Source organism: Trachypithecus francoisi, unplaced genomic scaffold, assembly GCF_009764315.1.
Source record: "Trachypithecus francoisi isolate TF-2019V2 unplaced genomic scaffold, Tfra_2.0 Lachesis_group7, whole genome shotgun sequence".
NCBI classification, from domain to species: domain Eukaryota; kingdom Metazoa; phylum Chordata; class Mammalia; order Primates; family Cercopithecidae; genus Trachypithecus; species Trachypithecus francoisi.
The window spans coordinates 58,079,252-58,104,536 of NW_022681472.1; the positions used below are offsets into that span (position 1 = coordinate 58,079,252).

Genomic DNA, 25,285 nt, shown 5'->3' on the forward strand with positions numbered 1-25,285 from the left:
CCATTCTACATTCCCACCAGCACTATATGAAGGTTCCAGATTTCTTCCATATCCTCACCAACACCTGTTATTTGCTGCTGAAAAAAAAATTATACTATCCTAGTAGAGGTCCAATGGTATCTTTTTTTTTTTAATTTTACTTTAAGTTCTGGGATGCATGTGCAGAATGTGCAGGTTTGCTACGTAGGTATGCATGTGCCATGGTGGTTTGCTGCACCTGTCAACCCGTCATCTAGGTTTTAAGCCCCACATGCATTAGGTATTTGTCCTAATGCTCTCCCTCCCCTTGCCCCCCACCCCTCAACAGGCCCTGGTGTGTGGTGTTCCCTCCCTGTGCCCATATGTTCCATGTGTTGTCATACAATGGTATCTTATAACATTTGATTTCCATTTTCCTAATGGCTCATGGTGTGGATCATCTTTTCATGTTGGCCATTTATATAGCTTCTTCACAGAAATGTCTACTCAGATCCTTTGCCCATTTTAAATTTGGTTATTTATCATTTTATTATCCAGGTGTGAGTTTTTTATGTATTCTGGATGTAAGTACCTTATCAGATCTATGATTTATCAGTATTTCCTCCATATCTGTGGGTTGTGTTCTTATTTTCTTGGTGGTGTTCTTTGAAGCATAAGTTTTCCATTTTGATGAAACACAAATTATCTATCTTTTCTTTTGAGGCTTGTACTTTTAGTGTTGTATCTAAAAGGCTTTGCCTAATTCAAGGACATAAAGATTTATGCCTGAATGCTGGGCCCTCCTTTTTTTTTTTTTTTTTTTAAAGACAGAGTTTCACTTTTGTTGCCCAGGCTGGAGTTCAATGGCGTGATCTCGGCTCGGCCCACTGCAACCTCTGCCTCCCAGGTTCAAGTAATTCTCCTGCCTCAGCTTCCTGAGTAGCTGGGATTACAGGCACCTGCCACCACGCCCAGCTAATTTTGTATTTTTAGTAGAGATGCGGTTTCACCATGTTGTCCAGGCTGGTCTTACATTCCTGACCCCAGGTGATCCACCCGCCTTGACCTCCCAAAGTGCTGGGATTCCAGGTGTGAGCCACCACTCCTGGCTGGGCCCTGCTTTTTTAAACGCTCTTTCAACAGTGTGGTATTGGAACCTGGGAACACTGAGACAACTGGCAGTAAGTCTACGGTCAGAGCCTCCCACCTCAAGAGATCTCATTTGCTGGGACAGTTCTCTCACCACCTCATTTGGTCAACTTTGGGCACTGAATGGCAAGTTTGTGTCAAGCAAGCAACTGAATGTATAGATTTTAGACTAGCCAGTCCAACAATGGCAAGTATTCATTCTAAGGGCCTCCTATGTGCTTAGAGCTGCTCTAGGCTCTCAGGATATAGCACTAAACAAGACAGGTTCATGCTCTTGTGGGGCTTATAGTTTAATGAGAGAAAAATAAATAGAGCACATAAGACACATATTAGATGAGTGCATATGTCAATATTCACATAGAATGATTGACGGAACAGCTGAGGAAGGAGCCAGGTAGAGGAAACATAGTGCAAAGTCTCTTATTTGAGGGTAGGTTGGGGGAAATACACAGCTTATTCTGGAATCAAGGAAATCAGATGCGGCTAGAGCTTGGTGGGGGCGCCTTTGGCTGAACTCCCCAGCAAGTAGAGCCTGAGCAAAAGGTTAGGCATGAACAGTACATAAGGAAGTGAAGCCACAGGGGCGTAGGACTGAGAGGAAAGGGAAGTGAGTCAGGAGAAGAGGGAAAGCAACCACAAGGAAGTGCATTCTGTAGCTGGGCATTGCCACTTGAGTCTGCAGGAGCACCATGGGTTGGTCAGGAGGCAGTGTGGGGGCATTGCTGAGAGTTTAGGAGGGATCCAAGAGAGAGGTACTGATCTATGGTCTTCAGAGAAGCAATGTAATGCTTCTGAAGCTCCAAACATCTGTCGGTAGTGAAGGAAGGCTACTGGTGTGGTTGGAAGAGAGAAAACTTACTGGCAGGCTCCCTTCTCCCATTAGTCAACTTAGTCTCCCATTAGTTAACTTAGCCCTCCTAGGTTGCCTGTGAGTGGCCACAAAGTAGCTGCCTGGACAACATCAGGGAAGTCCCAAGGTGGAAGGCAAGGCATATGACAGGAGGTGAGGCACTGCTGGGCTGGCTGTACCTGAGAGCACCCTGAGGGACTGGGAGCAGCAGCCACAGTGAGCACCTCAATCCAAAGTAGTAGCAGAAGTAGTAGCAACCTGGCCTCCTGAACGCAGTGACAGTACAGACCACCGCTAGGTTCACTCTAGCAAACTGGTGCATTATCATCAATCTTACAGGATGCATAAAATGAGTTTAATACAGTGGACAAAAGGGGAGTAAAAAACAAGGTCACAGAGTGTCAGGGCCAGACCATAGACCGTTTTGCAACTCAGGATCAGGAACATAAAATTTATTCTCAGTTGGAATTTATTCTAAGAACAATGCAAAGTCATTGAGGGCTCTTTTGAAATTTATTTTTTAATTGACAAACAATAAAATTCACTTTCTTAATAAACAGTTCTGCGGGTTTTAATAGATGCACAGTTGAATAGTCATCACTCCTATCAGAATTCAGAGCACTGTCACCCCTCCAATAATGTTACTGCCCATTGTAGTGAAGCCTTTGCCCTAAACCTAGCCCCTGGCAATCACTGATGTGTTCTTTGCCTCTGTGGCTCTTTCTTTTCAAGAACGTCAGATCAATGAATCATATAGTATGTAGCCTTTCAAGTCTGACTTCACTTAGCATAAAGCATGTGTTATTCATTTGTGTTGTTAAGTACATCAATGATTTATTTTTATGGTATGAATGTACCATAGGTTATTATTCATTCATCAGTTGAAGGAAAGTTAGATTATTTCCAGTATGGGGCAATTATTAATAAAGCTACTAAAATAGTTGCCTACAGTTTTTTGTGTGAATAGAAGTTAGTATTACATTTGGTCAAATACATAGGACTGGCATTGCTAGATCCCATGGTAAGTGTATAACTATGATATATATAGCTAAACTATGTATATCAAAAAGACAGAAAATAACAGATGCTGACAAGGATGGAGAGAAAAGGGGAATGCTAATACACTGCAGGTAGAAATATACATTAGTACAACCACTATGGAAAACTGTATGGAGGTTCCTCAAGAAACAAAAAATAGAACTACCATATGATCCAGCTGCTGGGTATATATCCAAAAAAAAAAGAAAATCAGCATATCAAAGAGATACTTACACTTCTATATTTACTGCAACACCATTCACAATAGCGAAGGTATGGAATCGACCCAAGTGTCTGTCAATGGATGAATGAAGAAAATGTGGTATATATACACAATGAAATATTATTCAGCCAAAAAAAAGGAATGAAATCTTGTCATTTGTAGCAATGTAGGTGCAATTGGAGAACATTATGCTAAGTGAACTAAACCAGACACAGAAAGACAAATACCACATGTTCTCACTTATATGTGGAATCTAAAGCGAACGAACTCATAGAAGTGGAGAGCAGATGGTGGCTACCAGAGGCTGGGAAGGGGAGCAGTATGAAAGGAGGCTGGTCAATGGGTACAAAAACACAGCTAGATAGAAGTAGTAAGTTCCAGTGTTCGATAGCACAGTAGGGTGACTATAGTTAACAATAATTTATTGTATATTTCAAAATCATTAGAAGAGAAGATTTGAAATGTTCCCAACACAAAGAAATGATAAATGCTTGAGGTGATGGATATCCCAATTATTCTGGTTTGATCATTATATGTCATATACCTATATTAAAATCCCCAAAAATATGTAAAATTATTGTGTATCAATAAAAAAGAAACTGCCAAACTGTTTTCGAAGTTGCATTCAACAGCAATATATGAGAGTTCTGGTTATTCTTTTTAAAATTTTATTGTAAATTGACAAGTTATAATTGTACATATCTATGGGATACAAAGTGATTTATGAATTATGATTTATGAATACAATGTAGAATAATTAAATCAAATGAATTAATGTATCCATTACCTCAAATATTTATCATTTTTTGTGGTGAGAACATTTGAAATTTATTCTCTTAGCAATTTTGAAATGTATAATACACTATTATTAACTATATTTGCCACAACATGCAATAATAGATCTCAAAAGAAAAACTTATTCCTCCTAAGACTTCATATTCTTTGACTGTCATTTCCCCCTTCCCACCCTCAACCTTGATAGCCACCATTCAGTTCTCTGTTTTTATTAGTTTGATTGTTTTAGGTTCTACATGTAAGTGAGAACATGCAGATTTTGTCTTTCTGTGCCTGGCATATTTCACTTAGCATAATGTTCTCCAAATCCAACCATGTTTTCATAAATGACAGGATTTCCTTCTTTTTAAAGGATGTATAGTATCCTATTACGTATATATTTGTATAGCACATTTTCTTTATCCATCTCTGTTGATGGGCATTTTGGTTGATTTCATGTTTTGCTTATTGTGAATAGTGCTGCAATGAACATGGGGGGTACAAACATCTCTTAAACAAGTTAATTTCAAATATTTTGGGTAAATACCCAGAAGTGAGTTTGCTGGGCTATATGGTAATTCTATTTTTCATTTTTAAAGGAAAACTCCATATAGTTTTCCATGATTGTACTTATTTATATTCCCACCAACAATGTACAAGGGTCCCCTTTTTTTCACTTCTTTGCCAATACTTACTTTTTTGTCTTTTTGATAATAGCCATTCTGATAGGTATAAGGTGATAGCTCACTGTGGTTTTAATTTGCATTTCCCTAATGATTAGCAATGATGAACATTTTTTCATATTGCTGTTGGCTATTTGTATGTCTTCTTTTGAGAAATGTCTATTCAGGCCCCTTGCTCATTTCAAAATCAGATTATTTGTCTTCTTGCTATTGAGTTGTTTGAGTTCTTTATATATTTTAGATATTAATCTCTAATAGATGTACGGCTCTCAGATATTGTCTCCTAATCCATAGATTGTCTCTTCATACTGTTGTTTCCTGGGCTGTGTAGAAGCTTTATAGTTTCTTGCAATTCCATTCGTTTATTTTTGCTTTGGTTGCCTGTACTTTGGGGGTCAAATCCAAAAACTCATTGACCAGACCAATGTCATATAGTTTTTCTCCTATGTTTTCTTCTAGTAGTTTTATAGTTTCAAGTCTTATGCTTAAGTCTTTAATTCCTTTTGAGTTGATTTTTGTATATGGGATGAGATAAAGGTCCAATTTAATTCTTCTTTATGTGTATATCCATTTTTCCTAACTCCATTTATTGAAGGGACTATCCTTTGCCCCTGTGTATTCTTAGCATCTTTGTCAAAAATCAATTGACAGTACATGTATAGGTTCATTTTTGGCTCCCCATTCTGTTCCATTGATCAGTGTGTCCATTTTTATGCCAGAACCTTGCTGTTTGAATTATTACTTTGTGGCATAGATTGAAAGCAGATAGTGTGAGGCCTCTAGCTTTGTTCTTTTTGCTCATGATTGCCTTGCCTAGTCAGGGATTTTTATTTGTGTGTGGTTGTAAATGAGTTTTACTTACCTTTGTGTTGTGCATTATTCATTCTGAGACCCAAGTGTCCTTGTGATATGATTAGCCATCATCCAGAAAAACTTAGAACCCTCATACATTGCTAGTGAGATTGAAAAATGGCGTAGCCACTTTGCGAAAGTATTTATTAGTTCCTCAAAATGTTAAGCATAGAGTTACAATATGACCCAGTATTCCACTCCTAGGTATTTAAGAAGAAATGAAAGTATATGTATTAATCAGGATCCTCCAGAGGGACAGAACTAATCAGCTATATGAAAGGGAGTTTATTAAGAAAAACTGACTCACATGATCACAAGGAGAAGTCCTGCAATAGGCCATCTGCAAGCTGGGGAAGAAAGAAGCCAGTAGTAGCTCAGTCTGAGTCCAAAAGCCTCAAAAGCAGGGAAGCTGACAGTGCAGCCTTCAGTCTGTGACCAAAGGTCTGAGAGTCCCCGGCAAACCATTGGTGTAAGTCCAAGAGCCCAAAGGCCAAAGAACCTGAAGTCTGATGTCTAAGGGCAGGAGGGAGGTAAGGAAGCACCCCGCACGGGGAAAAAGATGAAAGCCAAAAGATTCAGAAAGCCAGCTTATCCCACCTTCTTCCACCTGTTTCATTTTAGCTGCACTGGTAGCAGATTGGATGGTGCCTGCCCACATTGAGGGTGGGTGTTCCTCTCCCAGTCCACTGACTCAAATGTCAGTCTCTGGCAACATCCTCAAAGACACACCTAGAAACAATACTTTATCAGCTATCTAGACATCCTTCAGTCCAATCAAGTTGACACCTAGTATTAACCATCACAGCATATATCCACACAAAAACTTGAACATAAGTGTTCACAGCAACTTTACTCATAATAGCCAAAAAGTGAAAACAAATTAAATTTCTATCAACTAACGTATGGATTTTTAAAAATGTGGTATATCCATACAATGGAATATAATCTGGCTATTAAAAAATGAAGTACTGATACATGCTACAATATGGATGAACCTTAAGAACATTATGCTGAGTGAAAGAAGCCAGTCACAAAACATCACATATTGTATGATTCCATTTATATGGAATGTCTAGGACAGGCAAATCTATAAAGACAGAAAGTAAATTGGCAATTTCCTAGGGTTGCAGGGATGAAGGGGAAATGGAGAATAATAGCTGTGGCTATTAGGTTTCCTGATGGGGAGATGAAAATGTCCTAAAATGCATTGTGGTGATGATTGCACAACTCTGAATGTATTAAAAGTCACTGAATAACACACTTTAAATGGGTGAATTGTTTGGCATGTGAAATATAGCTCAATAATGCTGTTTTCAAAAAAACATGTAAATAACTATAAAAAAGCATTTTCAAACTATACACTCCTGATCACTCTAGTCTAAAATAATGCTTCTCAGTCTTTAGATCCATAGAATCACCTGGGTGTCTTGTTATACTGCAGGTGGTAATTCATTACCTCTGGATTTGGGCCTGATATTTGCATTTCTAACAAGTTCCCAGGTGATGCTGATATTTCTTGCCCAGGAATCACACTTAGAGTAGCAAAGTATGTTTGAGACATTTTCCTTTCTGGATGGCATACCAAAACCTCTGTAACAGGAGAAAAGGCTTAGGGAGGGGGGCTGATCAGTAGAAAAAGTTCCCAGCTGCTTTTTATATGCTCTCTAAATTGAACATGCCATTTAGCAGAGGTTTGAAAACAGTTGGCCCAAAATCTCATCAGAATCACCTGGAAGCATGGAGCGGGCGTGATGGTGAAGCAAGAGAGATTGCCTGGGCCACAAAATTTCAAGTCCCTATACCAGAGATCTGTCCCTGGATAGACTGGTTAGGTGGGTACTTTGAGTTGCCTCTCTTTGAGAGAGTAAGGGGATGTATCTTCTCTGTGTTTTAGAGTTAGTATTCTTATTAATAAAAAGTACCCTCACCCACCCCATAGACAATTCTGTTATTCAGATAGATTTGGAGCCCACCAATGTAGAAGGCTTCTTTGCTCCCTTCTGGATCTTAAATTCTATGAGACAAGCTCCTTTATTCAGCTCAAACAGTTACTCTGTTTTCTCTATGATATGCATAATTTAGGGCCCTCTATCTATAGGAATCAAAGCTTAGTACATACTTCACCAACCATAAGGTCTACTGAGAGAGACTCACACATAAACCTATGTTACATTGCAGGGAAAATGCTCTAATATTCGTATGCACTTGCTTGAAGGAGAGATCTTCACGCTGAGCTCTAACTGAATCCATGGTGCCTTAGATCAAAGCTACACCCCACATAGCCACCTAAAAGCCAATCTTTTCTGAATTTTGCCCACAGAAGAGTCTTCCTCTTATGAAACCTCAGAATTTGTAGACTCCCTTTGAGATAACTTAAGCCTGACATCTTAATTAAGACTTTGGAATTTCCCTTTAGATCTCTTCTTTCCCCTTCAGTTTACAGGCTCTATAAAAGGAACCTATTTCTTTTAAATGTCTCTTCTTTTCAAGGATGATCTCTATTCAAGGATGATCATATCTCTACACCCTACAACTAGATTATGGTTTCTTTCCTCCTACATGTGTATTTAATAATATCTCTGCATCTGATTATAGCTTGTGCTTACTAGCTAAGGATATGTTGACATACCCCACCAAAGTCACAACTTCACTGTGTGGAGGGAGTAGAGAGGTTTTCATTAAAAACGATTGTTCACTGTCATAGCACAGTACTACTTCAGTACTACTCTTCATCTCCAAAGCATGGATGTGAAGAGGCAGACCAGTAATGTTGGCAGTGACAGCTGATCAGTTATCTTCTGAATTTTCTCATGAATACTAATTTTCTAAAGCAAACACTTTTCATCAATTAACTTTTTTTTTTTTTTTTTTTTTTTTTTTAGACAGAGTCTCGCTCTGTCACCCAGGCTGGAGTGCAGTGGCATGATCTCGACTCACTGCAGCCTCCATCATTGGGGTTCCAGCAATTCTCCTGCCTCAGCCTCCCAGGTAGCTGAGATTACAGGCGTGCACCACCACACCCATCTAATTTTTGTATTTTTAGTAAAGACGGGCTTCACCATGTTGGCCAGGCTGATCTCGAACTCCTGACCTCGGGTGATCCGCCACCTCTGCCTCCCAAAGTGCTGGGATTACAGGCGTGAGCCACCATGCCCAACCAATTAACACTTTTAATAATAATAATTAATTTGATAATTTTGTTTAATCTTGAAAGTATTCCATAAAAGACAAATGGTAGGAGGTCCTAGAATTTTGAAGAACATGTTGTGGGAGAAAATTATACAACAGAGACATTTTTACCCATTAACTTTTATTTGTCTTATGAAAAGACTAGGGGTTTTTTTTTACTAGTAATAGTAATATATTTCAGCCATTTCTTGGAAAGCCTCTTCTGTATGAAGCATGATGAAGTTACAAAGATCCATAAGCTAATTCTCCTACCCTCAGGGAACTCTGTTTAATAGAGGAAAGAGACACATAAACAGATGGTGACATTATATTAGATTGGTGCAAAAAAAAAAGTAAATTGCAATTACTTTTAATGGCAAAAACCACAATTACTTTTGCACCAACCTAATAATTCAGAGGTGCGCTATGGTCAGAGAAGGGCCACTGTCTTGAGGGTTCACAAGAGGGGTCTCTAATCCAGATCCAGATGAGTGAGTTTCTTTGAGTCTAAAATAAAAATAGCTAACACTCAGTGCTTGCTGTGTGCCAGGCACTCTTCAAGCACATCGCACACATTCGCACATTTAATCTTCACCAAAAATCCACAAGGAAAGTATTACTATTACCCTACTATCAAATGAAGCTTTTTAAAAAGGTTATTGACTTGCCCATGGTCATAAAGCTCTGTAGATGCTGGGTTGGAATCTAGCGTGAGGTCATTAGTATAATAACCTCTCAGAGATATCCACATCATTATCCCCAGGCCCTAAAGGAGTTAAATTAAGAGTTGAAGATGGAGTTAAAATTGCTAATCAGTTGGCCTTAAGTAGGAACATAAGCCTGTGTAATCCAGGTGGGCCCAACACATTCATGAAGGTCCTTAGAAGTACAAGAGGGAGCAGAAGCAGCAGAGGAAGATGCAAACCACAGAAAACAGAGAGAGATGCAACATCGCTGGTTTTGGAGACGGCGAAAGGGGCCCAAGAGTCCAGGAATGGAGACGGTCTCCTCTAGAAGTTGGAAAAAACAAAGAAACAGGTTTTCCCCTAGAGCCTCTGGAAAGAAAACTGCCCTGCCAATATCTTGACTTTAGCCTGATTAGACCCATTTCAGATTTGTCAGAACTGCAAGATAATACATCATGTTGTTTGAAGCAAGCACGTTTGCAGTAATTTGTTACAGCACTGATAGGAAACTCATGTAAAGGCCCAACTCTTTCTCCTTCCAGTGGATAGGCTGAATTGCAGAACCTTCTTCCTGAGTGTTAAGTTAGAAAAAATGTAAGCTGATGTATAGCTTGGAATATTTGGCCCAGAACTCCTTACTTTATCCTTATCTACTCTGAAAGTCACCACCAGCCTTTCACTCTCACACATTTCCCCATCCCTTTGGCATTTCTCAGAGTATCTTTGATTCACTAGAAGGATATGTGGTCTGATTTTCTAGCAGAATATTGCCCAAAATGTCAGAGAATTATAAGCACAAGGCATTATCAGAAAGGGACAGTACTTTCATTAAACACTGTGACAACTCCTATCAGCCAGGCTATCACTCCTGCACCCATCACACCTGCTCCTGCAACTTTTGTAGAATGTCGGAGAAAGCCTAAGTATTAGATTGGTGCAAAAGCAACTGCGGTTTTCACCGTTAAAAGTAATGGCAAAAACCACAATTACTTATGCACCAACCTAATAGTGACTTGACAGTAAGTAGAGATTTGTTGCACTCAGTGATGCCCCCAATACATAGTTGGTCTGGTTCTAGGCAAGGCAGTCTAAAGAGAGGAGAGTGCCTTGAATGTTCAGGCAGCTGCCTTGCCTACGACTCCCCAAGAATGAGCGAAGGGGAGAATCCAGCTCCAGGCTATAGGAGATCATTTTCACTGTTTCCTGTAAAGCTGCCAGAGACCATGAGAGCAAGTGAAGAGAGAGGCTTCTTCTCCCTGCTTACATGGGCACCAACCCACTGATCATTTTATCATCTTTGCAGTTCATCTCCCAAGCCTTCAAAACATTCCCTAGGTCTCTTGTATGTGGCACGCAGAACAAAGTGCAGTTCTCTGCAAAGATCCTTCTGACAGGCAGGCTGAAGGTCCTGGGCACCAACCTTGAGGCCATACAGTGTGCTGGAGTCTTGAGAGCTGATTGTTGAGTAGTCAGGAATTTTGCAAGCCAGTGGGAGCATTTACACAATAGAATTGGACAAATGCCACAAATCAGGATTTATCCCCTCACCGTTCCTGCCCCCACAGCTGGTTTCTCAGGACACCACCTGGTAACACTGGCTGTATGCATGGTGCTTATTTATTTGCTTTTGAAAGTCAGCAGGACAAGTAAGACTGCCATTCAGATTGCAGGCCATGAGGACGTAAAGACAGGCCAGTCCAACATCAGAAAAAATATAGCTCCCATGCCCAACACTGGCTCTATAATACAATGTAGATAAAAACACAATGTGTTACATTGGCAGGGCAGATAGGCTCACTGAGTTTCAGAGGAAAGAAAGAACATTTGCTGAAGATCAGAGGCATCTTCATGGAGGAATTAGTTGGGACTTTATTTCTTGTTTTACCAATAATTGCTGAGTACCTCCCATGTGCTAAACCCTGTGCTAGGTTCTGCAGGGAATACAAAGATGAACCCAGACAGGGATCCTCTCCTAGAAGAATGTGCAACTTTGAAGGACCTCCAAGAAGGCCCCCCGGGCATCCGGGCTCTCATCTGGAAGTTGTTTAAGATTGTTTTCCTTGGTCCCTGCTGCTATCTCCGTCTTTAGATTTTCTGCTTCTCGGCATCCCAATTTGACTTGCTTCTTGCCTTCTGTTCTCTGTTCCTCAGACTTTGGGACTTCATATTATAATTCTGGGTGTGGTTCTCCCCAGCCTTCCCATTTCCTTTTTCTTCCTGTATCTCTCAGCTCATATGCCAGCCGCTCAGTCAGGACTTCCACACCATGTTCCAATGTAACCCCCACACACGTGCACACTGAGATCCAGCTATACTTTATTACATCACCCAGTTTCTTTCTTGCATGGCAGTTATCATAAACCGTACTTAGTCGTTTATTTGCTTACTTTTTTATTGGCTGTCCCTACCACTACTACCTACCACTAAATCAGTTCTCTAAAGGCCAGGGACCATACCTATCTCATTCACCACCATATCCCTAACTCCTAGCACCATGCTAGTGCATTCAATGATAAATATTTAATTAATTGATACAAATACAAATGCAGTGAAATGATTGGACCTCAGAGGAGGGAGAGGTTACATTCAACTTGAAAGATCAGGAAAGACTTCACAGAAGAGATAGGATTTGAGCTGAATTTTTGTTTGTTTGTTTGTTTGCTTTTTGAGATGGAGTCCTGTTCCGTAACCCAGACTGGAGTGCAGTGGCACGATCTCGGCTCACTGCAACCTCCACCTCCTCGGTTCAAGCGATTCTCCTGCCTCAGCCTCCTGAGCAGCTGGGATTACAGGTGCCAGCCACCACGCCCGGCTAATTTTTTCTGTTTTTAGTAGAGACAGGGTTTCACCCTGTTGGCCAGGCTGGTCTCCAACTCCTGACCTCAAGTGATTTACCCGCCTCAGCCTTCCAAAGTGCTGAGATTACAGGCAAGGGCCACAGCACCTAGCCTGAGTGGAATCGTAAAGGATAGGTAGGATTTGGGGAGCAGAAGGTACAAAGTGAGTAAAGGCATGCAAGAATAAGTAGGAACCAGCAGAGGAAGAGATAACAAGAGCACAACAGTTGCTCCAAAAAGGACTGGACATGTAGCCACTGCTATCAGTTCAGCTATACATTTAGAACTTAAAATTTTGAAAACAGAAACATCTTCTAATTTTTCTTTCCTTAAGACAGTGATTTCAAAATCGAGCTCCACAGAGTCCTCTTCTGGAACAGCCTGGTTAGGGGTGAGTTGGAGGAGGGATTGTTTATCTGGACTTGCCTTCCCCACTCCCACCCTCAATTTCCCAACCTCAGTTAGCCAGAACGACTCTGCTTTTACCTATTCTGTTTGTGCTTTCAAGGAAGGTGGATCCCATCTTTCTTGCTTTATCTTCTCTACGTGACAATATTTCCTTACGTTTCTTTTGTTTTGGTTTTCAACTTTCATGGGAAAATATGCTTTTCTTTTTTTTTGTCTAAGTCTTAAACACCTTCCCTCCTTCCCCAGAGATCTGGACACACTGGATATCCATATGTAGATTTTCAGAGCAAAGATTTATTCTTTAAGAAGATAACACTTTCAAAACATAGGCTATTTCTTGTTTCTTATAAATCCTATGAGCCATAGATAGATGTATTTGCAAAGTATGTTTGTAATTATGTTACAAAACGGTATCATGGCCATGTTTAAAGAAATGGAAATGGAGAAAATATATTTAGGTATCTAGGCAGAAAACAACTTTGCCTTCTGGGTTCTGGGATGGTGCTAAATTTTAATAGTAAATAGAAATAAATGGAGCAATTACTCTCCACCTCATTCTGAATAATCTGAACTGCATTTAAAAAGGTAATTTTAAAATTGAAAGGACCCTTATCAGCTCTTACATCTTTATGTTGACTTCTGCCTCACATATTTCAGTCTTGCTGGTAATTTATTTCAAAGTAAAAGGAGAATTCATGACCTCCTTTCTCATTCTGTGATTCAAATCTATACTAATTTCTTCATAGACCACATGTTTTATTTCCATTTAAAAGGCACCCCTACAGAAACCTTAGTCTGTCATGGCTTGATCAAGGGGCGTTTTATTTTATCTTTACTGGTATTATCTTTACTGATAAGAGTTTTAGATCCACAAAGACTCAGAAACTTTGCTATTGATTAATCCTTACATGGCATTAAAGGTTGAATCCCTGCTGTCACAATTCCAGGGTAATTTAAATCATGTGGTAATAAATCCCATCCATCTAGGAGCCCATTCAAGAAACTCTAATGAACTAAATAACTTTAAATTTAGTTACAGTAGGATTTGGTCAATATTTTTCATATCTTACTGAAAAGTGTAGAAGTAAAAGTCAGGGTCTGACACAGATATAAACTTCAGGATTAAAAATTATGAAGTTTCTCTTATCTCATCAACCTACACAATCTCTACTGCTGGTGCTGCCATTCATGTTAGAAGTTCTTAGTTTCTGGTTCTAGTAACAGTAAGAAGTGCAGCAATGGACTCATGCCATAGATCCATACACACCATTGCCCAGAAAGCAAGCAGCTGGCTAGATGGCCTGCTGAAAACTCAATTATAGCAACAGTTGGGAGACAACACTCTGAATGGATTAAGACAGGATGCAGTTAGGCTTTAAGTTAACAACCAGTGTAAGGGAATATAAGCAGAATATCTAGGTCCAGGAATCAAGAAGTGGAAATGGGAGTAGCTTCTCCTATTGCACCTATGAACCCAATTATATAATTTTTTTCTACCCATCCCTGCAACTTTGATTTTGGTGGGTTTGGAGGTCTTGGTGTTTTGTTTTGTTTTTGTTTTGTTTTGGTTTGGTTTGGTTTGTTCGAGACAGGGTCTCTCTCTGTCACCCACGCTGGAGTACAGTGGCACCATCTCAGCTCACTGCAACCTCCACCTCCTGGATTCAAGCAATTCTCCTGTCTCGGCCTCCCAAGTAGCTGGGATTACCGGCACATGCCACCACGCCCAGCTAATTATTTGTATTTTCAGTAGAGACAGGGTTTCACCATGTTGGCCGGGCTGGTCTTGAACTCCTGACCTCAGGTGATCTGCCCACCTCAGCCTCCCAAAGTGCTGGGATTACAGGCATGAGTCACTTTGCCCAGCCGGTCTTGGTTCTTAAAAGATAAATTCTTCCACAAGAAGACACAACAAAAGCTGCACTGAATTGGAAGTTTAAAGGGTGCCTGATCATTCTGGGTTCCTTGTGCCCCTGATCCAATAGGCAAAGGGTTACTCTTCTGACTGGCTGGCATGATTTATCCCAACTACCAAAGGAAAATGAGGTTGCTGCTGCACAATGGTGGTGAGAAGGATTATGTTTGGCACCCAGAAGATTCATTATCTAAGGTACTTCTTAATACTCCCATATCCAAGAATAAAAATTAGTAAGAATTTACAAAAAAAAAAAAAAAAAATGCCAGATGCAGTGACTCACACCTGTAATCCCAGCACTTTGAGAGGCCAAGGTGGGCAGATCACTTGAGGTCAGGAGTTCAAGACGAGCCTGGCTAACATGGTGAAACCCTGTCTCTACTAAAAATACAAAAATTAGCCGGACATGGTTGTCTGCACCTGTAATCCCAGCTACTCAGGAGTCTGAGGCAGGAGAATCACTTGAAACCAGGAGGCAGAGGTTGCAGTGAGCCAAGATTGCACCACTGCACTCCAGCCTGGGCGACAAAGCAGTACTCTGTCTAAAAAAATAATAATAATAATTACAAAAAAAAATGTTTAAGCAGAGCTACTAAAGATGCAGATTCTTCAATAATGAAGGCTTGAATTAATTCATCAGGTAAATAACTCTGATCAGCTGAAATTCTTATGAAAACAAAGGAAACACTAAAGAGTAGTGGTAGAAGAAAGTTCAACAGCCTCCTTGTGACCATTTATAGACTTAGGGACTCTTAACAGCTATTCATATTTCCTTCCTTGCTTGTCCTATGTAGTTAGTGTGTTCATGAATATGTATATGTATGTATTCATATAGTAATATGTATATTAGTATATGCTACAAAACTATTATATTTGATTTGTATATATAACTACCAGTATATTTATTTATAATTCTCTCTAGTCTCCTCTATTCCTTTATTATTGAATATAAGAATTGATGGTGGTGGTTAACATTGTGATTCACTGTTAGGTAACAAAATATTCAGGTGGCACTGTGACTGAATTTGAAAGGTCATTAACATAGTCTAGAGATATCCATCATGATTGTCTCATAGGGATGGACTTAATGACTTTTGGAACCTTTTGTTTCTTCATTTTGGGGAGAGGGTAAGGAATATTTTGGTCACACAAAATATTTGTTACCTTTTGTTAAGTGTTAGCATAAAGAAGTTTTGATTGTTATATGGAAGTATAAATGTGTAGAAAAGTGATTATAAATGCTCAGTGGCCAAAGAGGTGAACTCTATCAAGTTATTGAACCATTGTCTTTCCATTTCAACTCACTGTCTATACTCTACTGATGGAGACTTCAAAACTACTTTTTCAGTAATTAATAGAATGAACAAGTAGAAAGAAATGCATCAAGGATATAGAATTCCTACATAATGCTATTAACTTGATCTCATTGACATTGCTGGAGCACTCCTCCCAACAACAGCAGAACACATGTTCTTTTCATGTTCATATGAAACGTTAACCATGATAGACCATATTCTTGGCCATAAAACAAATTTTAGCAACTTTAAAAAAATTGAAATCATACAAAATATGTTCTCTGAGCATAAAACAGAATTAAATGAGAAAACGAGAAGTCAATCACAGGAAAACATCCAGAAAAATCGCTAAATATTTGGATTTTTTTTTGAGACGGAGTCTTGCTCTGTCGCCAAGGCTGGAGTGCTGTGGTATGATCTCGGCTCACTGCAACCTCTGCCTCCTGGGTTCAAGTGATTCTCCTGTCTCAGCCTCCCCAGTAGCTGGGGGTACAGGTGCATGCCACCACACCTGGCTAATTTTTGTATTTTTTTAGTAGAGACAGGGTTTCACCATGTTGGCCAGGCTGCTCTCAAACTCCTGACCAAGGTGGGTGATCCCACCTTGGCCTCCCAAAGTGCTGGGATTACAGGCGTGAGCCACCACGCCTGGCAATATTTGGAATTTAAGTCCCACAATATTCAGAAATTAAACAACACATTTATAAATTACCTATTGGTTAAAGAAGTTTAAAGGGAAGTTAGAAAGGTTTTGAGGGAGGGGTATTGATATTTCTGACTGTCACTGTGAACTTGTCTCTTTGTCCTTAAAGTTCTATCATGTTTTTTGCTTCATGCATTTTGAAGCTCTGTTATTATATGCATAGACATTTAGAATGTTTATGTTCTCTAATTGACCAGTGTGTCATGATGAAATGATCCTCATTACTCCTAGTAATAGTATTTGCTCTGAATCTACTTTATCCAATATTAATGTAGTCACTCCAGCTTTGTTTGATTAGCAGTAGCATATTTTTAATCTTTTTACCTTTAGCAAATTTGTATTATTATATTCAGATTTGGTTTATTTTAAGCAGGATACCATTGAGTTTTGCCTTTTTATCCTGTCTGACAATCTTTGCCTTTTAATCAATGCTTAGATCATTTCCCTTTAGTATGATTACAGATATGTGTCGGTTTAAAGCTACCATTTTGTTCCTTGTTTATTATTTATTATTTGTCACCTCAGTTCTTATTTCACTGTTTCCTGCCTATTTTTTATTATTCCATTTTATTTGTTGACTCATTAGCTACACCTCCTTTTGTTTATTTTATATGATTGCTTTTGTGATTTTAGTGATGGCTTTAGTTATTTTGTTACTGAATGTCTTTTTTAGTGATGACTCTATCATAGTAATATGCCCTCAATTAATAATAATATACACTCAAGTAGTAATATACCACTTCACATATTGTATAACATTATAACAATACAGTTATATTTCCCCTTCTCAGCCTTTGTACTGTCTTTATACGTTTTACTTCTACATATGTTATAAACCCCACAACCTAATGGCATTATTTTTGTTTAAAATGATCTCTTACATTTTAAGATATTTAAAAAATAAGAAAAATGTATTTGATATGTACCCACATATTCTCCATTTCTGGTATTCTTCAGTCCTTTAAATGGATCCAGATTTCCACTTGGTATAATTTGCCTTCACCTGAAGTACTTCCTTTAACACTTTCTGCAGCAAGTTTGCTATTAATACATTCTTTCACAGTTTATATGTCTGAAAAAGTCTTTATTTTGCCTTCATTTTTGACATTAATTTTTGCTATGTATAAAATTCTATCATCAAAATTGTTGACAGTTTTTCTTTTAGTACTTTAAAGATGATCCACTGTCTTCTGTTTGCATTATTTCCAATAGGAAGTCTGCTGTCATACCTGTTCTATCCGTTATGTGTCTTTTTTTTTTTTTCTGGCTAATTTTAAGGTATTTTTTTTAATCAGTAGTTTCAAGAAACTTAAGATGTGCCATCATATAGTTTTCCTCAGGTTTTTTGTATTTGAAGTTTATTTAGTTTTTTCAATCTGTAAGTTTTTCATCAAATTTGAAAAACTTTTAGTCATTAGTTTTTCAATATCGTACTTAACCACACACACACACCCCTACTTTGAGGACTCAAAATACACATGTATTAGGCTACTTAAAGTTGTCCCACAGTTCACTGATGCTCTGTTCTTTTTTTTTTTTTTTTTTTTGTCAGTGTTTTTTCTGTGTTTTGCTTTAGATATTTTCTATTGCTATGTCTTCAGGTTCAGTAATCTTTTCTTCTACAGTGTCTAATCTGTTTTAATCCTGCCCAATGTATCTCTCATCTCTAAAATTTCACTTTGAGTCTTCATATATTTTCTATGTCTCTCCTTGATATGAATATTTTTCTTCTATATTCTTGAACATACTGGAAGATATTTATAATGATTACCTCAATATCCTTGTCTACTAATTCTATATTATCTTCATCATTTCTAGGTCTGTTTGTATAGATTAATTTTTATCTTCATTATAAATTATGTTTTCCTTCTTCTTTGCATATGCCTGAAAATTTTTATTGGATGCCAGACATTGTGAATTTTACTATTGTGGGTTGTAGGTATCTTTAAATTCCTTTAAATAGTCTAGAGTTTTAAGTAACTTGGTAACAGTTTGATCTTCTTAAGCTATTTGGCAGGACAAGAGAAGTATTTATTCTGGGCCTAATTTTTTCTCTACTACCAATGCTAACACTTTTAACTACTCTGCCCAAAGTCCTGTGTATTGCAAGGTTTTTCCACCCTGGCTTGGGGCAACATGAATTATTTTCATCTCTGTGTGAACTCCAGGAATTGTTCCACTTGTTTTTCTTCTGACAGTTCTTTCTCTCGCCTCATTTTCTTCACATTCATGCTGTAAGCAATACTTAGCTGAAGTCTCCAGGACTCCGGGAATCTCTTGAACTCTCCTTTTGGGAAGCTCTCTTCCCTCAGGTATACTGTCTTAAAAATTCTAATCATGTTTTATCCCCTTCTCCCAAATTCTCAGCTCTGTCTCTTCAAGTCAGAGAGAGCTTTGAGCTCCACTTGGGTTCCTTCTTCAGCTTTGGTCTGGAGACTCTCCAGGCAGTAAGCTGGGGTAGATCATAGGTTCTTTTTGTTTGTTTACCTTGTCTGGGAGATCACTCTCCTGTGCTTTCTGTTCTATGTGTGATAACTGTCATTTTCATATACTTGTGCTTGTTTTTTAGATGATTGGGGCAAGAGGGTAAATTTAATCTCTGTTACTTGACTATGGCCAGAAGTGAGAGTCTTGTTTATTATTTCGAACTGAAAAAATACTTGCATATGGTTTAAAAAAATTAGACAATACAAAAGGGAATATGTTAAAAAGTAAGTCTTCCTTATACTTCATGCCACTAATGCTCCCAATTTCCTAATCCCTTCCTTTTCAGATGCAGTAACACATTTCTTATAAAATGTTTCATAAGGATTCTATGCATCTATTAGCATATGTATGAGAGAATACTATACACAACATTCTGTAGCCCTTCCTTTCTTATGCTTAACAATATGTCTGGAGATGGTTCCATATGTGTGCACATGGTTCTCTTTATTTTTTATGGCTGCAGAGTCTTTCACTGTATGGCTATAATATGATTTATTTAACCAGTTCCTGATTGATGGATATTCAAATGAGTTTCCAGCCCTCTACTATTATAAGCAATATTATAATGAATATTTTTGTACATACATCTTGGGCACATATGACAATACTTTCTCTTAGTCCTTGTGGGCTACTGTAACAAAATACCATAGACTGAGTAGCTTATAAACAACAGAAATTTATTTCTTACAGATCTGGAGATTGAGAAGTCTAGGATAAAATTGCCATCAAATTCAATGTCTAGTGAGGGCCCATTTCCTGGCTTATAGATGACACTTTCTTGTTGTGTCTTCACATGGTGCGGCAAGAGTTCTCTTATGAGTTCTTTCCATAAGGACATTAATTCCATTCATGAGGGCTCCATTCTCATGACATAATCACCTCCCAAAGGCCCCACCTGCCACTACCATCACTTCGGGGATTCAGATTTTACCACATGAATTTTGAGGAGACACAAACATTCAGACCATAGCATAACTGTACGATAAATTCATAGAATTAGAATTGTTGGATCAAAAGGACTATGCATTTTACAAATAGAATAAGCAGAGTTAAATTGTCCTCAAAAGAGACTGCACCAATTTACATTCCCATCAGTAGTGTCATAAGAGAGAGGCTATTTAGCTTGGATGTTGCATGAAATAGGAAACAAAAATATGAAAGATCTGAGTAATGACAGGTTGAGCTCAATGTTTCCACAAATCTTAGAAAGTAGAAAGGGGAAAGAGAAAGAAAGGAAACAATGTATTTCAGGTTGTGTGATTTAAATCAGGTTATGTTTATGATAAAAATGTATAATAGATAATTTTCCCCTTGTCAGATTTTTTAAAATATGCATGACTGTCAAAAGTAGAAACTATAACATTGTCTGGTAGGGTTTTCAATGTATATAGGTTAATACATGTGAAAGTTATAACATAAGTGGTGAAGAATAAAGGAAGCTATAAGGTTCAAAAGTCTCTATATTTTACCGGAAGTGAAAAAATGTTAATTCTTATTATACCACGAAAGGTTAAAAATGTATATTGTAATTCTTAGAACAACCAGTTTTTATTTAAATGATACACAGAGATTTAGTCAAAAAGCCAACAGATAAACTTAAATGGAATACTAAAAATTTTCAAAAACTCCAAAAGAAGACAAGAAAGAGGGAAGGAGAAAAAGAAAACAAACAACAAAATGGTAGAACTCAGCCATATCAATAATTACAAAATGCAAATCGTTTAACACACTAATTAAAAAACAGAGACTATCAGATTGTATAAAAAATAAGATCCAAGTAGATGTTCTTTACAAGAAACTCATTTTAATATAGTGATGTGGATATGTTAAAAGAATGGAGCAGTTTTAGCTGTGACACATAAAGAAACTAGAAGTCATCACTCCTGTCTTTACAAGAAAAAAGTAGAACAAACTGAAAATCAATGACTTTTTTTTTGACCCATCAAAGAACTGAGGTTGCAGGGCAAACCATCACCCCAAAATTGATAGAGGCAAGTATAGACAGTCACAGCCCAGATCAGCTGACCCAAAGCAGAAGTTGCTGGAGACATAAACTGAGGGATGAAAACTACCAGAGCCTTATCTGATCGGGGGAAAAAAATTGCTAAACAACACCCCCCTTAGCCTTTCCTCCCTGCAGGGGAGTGGGAAAAGCAAAGAAACACTTTTGAGGCCATAGCCCAGGGACACAGCCTCACAAAAAACTGAGACTTATTATAAGATTATAGAATGCTTCTTATTTCCATACCTTGTCACTTTATCAGCAGAGTTCTAGTAGAATAAGAGTGGACTAGAGTTGAAAGAGCTGCAAGGTGAGGGCTCTATTTAAGGAGTTCTTAGAAAATTCCAAAGACAACAGGAGAGACAAAAACAAGAACACTAGAAGAAATTGAAGTCTCTGGCAGTTACAGATTCAGTGAACATTAACATAAAACCTCATATTAAAAGTTATTTGCCCAAGATCTCATCATTCAATACATCATGTATGGCTTTCAACAACAACAACAAAAAAGTGCAAGCCATATGAAAATGCAAGAATAAACCCAGTTAAAGCAAGCAACAGAACCAAGACTCAGATCAAGATACTGGCAGGGTTGACTTCTGAGACCTCTCCTTTGAGCTTATAGTTATCTTCTCTTTGTATGTCCACATAGTTTTCCCTCTGTGTATGTGTCCTGATCTCTTTTTATAAGGATACCAGTCATACTGGAACAGGAATCACCCTAATGACCTCATTTAACCTTAAGTATCTTTTTATCCGTATTGCCAAATATAGTCACATTCTGAGGTATAAGGGTTAAAACTTCCATGTATGAATTTTGGGGAGACACAATTCAACCCATAACAAGGGACGTTCTGCCAAATACCTGACCATATGCCTCAAAGCTGCCAATGCTGTCAAAACCAGGGAAGTCTGAGAAACTGTCAGAGTTCAGAGGAACCTATGGCGATGTGACAACTACATGTAACAGGGTATCCTAGATGAGATCCTGGAACCAAAAAAAGGACATTAGGTAAAAACTAAGGTTATCTGAATAAATTATAGATATTAGTAAAAATGGTCAACACTGGCTCATTAATTGTAACAAATGTACCATAGTAATGTAAGATATTAATGTAGGGGAAACTGGGTGAGGGACATATGGGAACTATCTGTACTATCTTCTCAATTTTTCTATAAATCTAAAACCCTCTAAAATTCTCTAATATTAAAATACTCTAATATTCTAAAAATGGGAGTATTTTTTTTTTAAGGATGGAAAAAGATATATTATGCTGGAACTGTTTTCAAATATCCAACAAAGAGTTCTAGACAGAACATAAAAAGAACCATTATACTTCAATAAAAAGAAACTTCAATTTAAAATATAGATAGCTCTTCCTGGAACACTTATGCTCTGCAGCTTCCCAGGCTGGGCTGCAAACAAATTATAAAAAATAAAATAAAATAATAAAAAGTGTATGGACAAAGGAGTTGGACTGGCATTTCACCAAAAGGATACATATATGGTAAATACATATATTATAAGATACTTAATATTAGTTATTACAGAAATGTAAATCAAAATTATATACCATGAGGTACAACTATAAACTCACTAAAATGTTGTAAATTAATAAAACTGAACATATTAAATGTGAAGATGTAGATCAACTGAACTCTCATTCATTGCTGGCAGGAATATAAAATGATACAATTGCTTTTTGACAGTTTCTTAAAATGTTCAATATATCCCAATTATATGTCCCAGACTTTCCACTCCAAAATATTTACCCAAGAAAAATAAAAACACGGCCGGGCGCGGTGGCTCAAGCCTGTAATCCCAGCACTTTGGGAGGCCGAGACGGGCGGATCGCGAGGTCAGGAGATCGAGACCATCCTGGCTAACACGGTGAAACCCCGTCTCTACTAAAAATACAAAAACTAGCCGGGCGAGGTGGCAGGCGCCTGTAGTCCCAGCTACTTGGGAGGCTGAGGCAGGAGAATGGCGTAAACCCGGGAGGCGGAGCTTGCAGTGAGCTGAGATCCGGCCACTGCACTCCAGTCCGGGCGACAAAGCGAGACTCCGCCTCAAAAAAAAAAAAAAAAAAAAAGAAAAAGAAAAACACGTGTCTACAGAAGGACTTATATGTGAATGTTCATAGCAGTTTTATTTGTAATATCCAAAAACTCAGAACGAACCAAGTGTCCATAAACAGGTGAGTGAATAAAGTATGATAAAGTATAAGTAAGGAATAAAAACAAACTACGGATACATGCAACATAGATGAATCTCAAAATCATTATGCTGAGTGAAAGAAGGCATAACATCTAAAAAAAAGAGCTTATCTACATAAAATACTGGAAAATACAAACAACCTATAATGGCAGAAAGCATATCAGTGCTTGCCCAGAGATGGATAGGAGGAGCAGGAAGGAGGAATGACAAAAAGGCACAAGAAAATTTTGGAAGATGGTGGTTCATTATTTTGACACAATAGTTTCACAGGTATATAAATATGTCAAAACTTCTCAAACTGCACACTTTGAATAGATGCAGTTTATTATATGTCAATTATGTCTCAAAGCTGTTAAAAAGTTTACTAATAAATCATCTTTGAAAAAAACAAACTAAATATATAAACAAATTTCCAGTATCTAATTAGCAAGAGCCTTCAAAATATGACTCTTTTCTAGGAAATGAAATCTGCCTTCAAGGCCTGGCATTTCTTCCCATCACATGGGTCTCCCCAAACACTCCTGGTAGCCCAGCTTCCTTACCCTAACCTTCACTCATCCCCTCCTGTTGTCCCTCCACCTAACCAGATCTCTCATCTTTCAGTGCCCAACTGCCAATTCAGCTCGCTCCCTCTGACTGCCTATAATTCTCATAGCCAGTCTCTCACATTATCTAATGTAACTGCTTCCTATCTTGCATTAAGCTTTAGATATAGTGAATGCTCAATATTTATTGAATGGAAAAACGAGCTTGAATCATCAGTTACATGATTATTACTCTTACTTTTTTAACTAGATCATAAACTAATAGTGACCTAGTGAAAGATAACTATTTTTCTGTATAAGGAGACTTTACACTATAAATGTGTTAAATCCTCCCAGATTCAATGCAATCCCGAGTTTTAAGAGTCTGATTAACTTAAATCTAACTGAAACACTTCAAGTAACAAGGATTTCTCTTTTTAATCCTTGGAACTTTGTTCTTCAAACTAGGATCTTAAAATGGAGAAGCAATGATATCAATCAATTGAATGGAACTGGGTTCCTGAAACTAGGTTCTTAAAATGGAGAAAAGATCAGCAAGTAGAGTAACTTGGGGCCAAAAGACATAATAAAATAGCTATGGAAAAGATGGCACAGAATGAAAATACAGCAGTGGCAGTGGGAATAGAAATAAGAAAGTAAATTCAAGAGATAGAAGCTTTGAGACTAAATGGTGGATGGAGGGAAAAGGAGGCATCAAGGAGAACAGTCTGGGACACAATTGGTTCTCCATGTACATCACTTTATTGTATCCCCACAGCAACCCTGTAAAGTACTATTGTCTCCATTTCATAGATGGAGAAACTGAGGCACAGAAGCATTAAGAAACCTGCTAAGTCATACAACGAGTAAGATAAACAGGGCACTAGCATGATGAGAAAGCAACATAGGCAATATGGCAGACAACATAGATTGTTTTGGCCGCTCAGCACCTACCTCCCTGCTTCTGATAACAGTTCTAAAAGAATTGCTATGGGGATGCTGCATCTTCTCTATTTTCATCCCATGCACTTCATATGACCCAAAAGTGGACATATTGGGTATCACCAGCATTTACCTTGCACTCGTTTTTTGGCAAATAACCCAAGAATTGGCATGGATGGGGAAACGACCCAAGTTCTTTGAGATCTAAGACATCTAGATTCAATTCTAGAATTTTCATTTGAACTATTAGGAAAGCAGGTACTCTTTTTTTGCAAGAAGGAACATTTGAACTGAAAAGCAGTTCTGAGTTCTGCCCTATAAGAAGAAAGCCTAACAAAGAATGAAACCAACACAGCAGAAGTTAGAACTATGAGATGGAGAGAAACCAGGTTCTAGGGACATTATCCAAGCCACTGTATCCAGTTTTCCTTTGAGCTAGACTAACCCTACACCTCCAACAATATTCATAAGTTATCTTTTTAGTCAAGTAGTTAGAGTCAGGTTTTCTGTCTCAGCTTCAACTTTGACCTGAAAGAGCCCTACCTGATAGATAAGCGTTTCTCTCTCTGGACA

At 38.1% G+C, this 25,285-nt stretch overlaps 1 long non-coding RNA gene across 1 annotated transcript in view; it reads right to left on the minus strand.

The window, feature by feature from the left end:
- Window positions 1-8,668: 8,668 nt before the first annotated feature.
- The window catches only part of LOC117079216, a 64,605-nt gene continuing 47,988 nt past the window's right edge, over window positions 8,669-25,285 (minus strand). The window contains exons 2-3 of the long non-coding RNA XR_004435320.1: window positions 9,101-9,202; window positions 8,669-8,980 (exon numbers count right to left, since the gene is read on the minus strand). This is a non-coding gene — a long non-coding RNA (uncharacterized LOC117079216). The remainder of the gene's footprint in view (window positions 8,981-9,100; window positions 9,203-25,285) is intronic.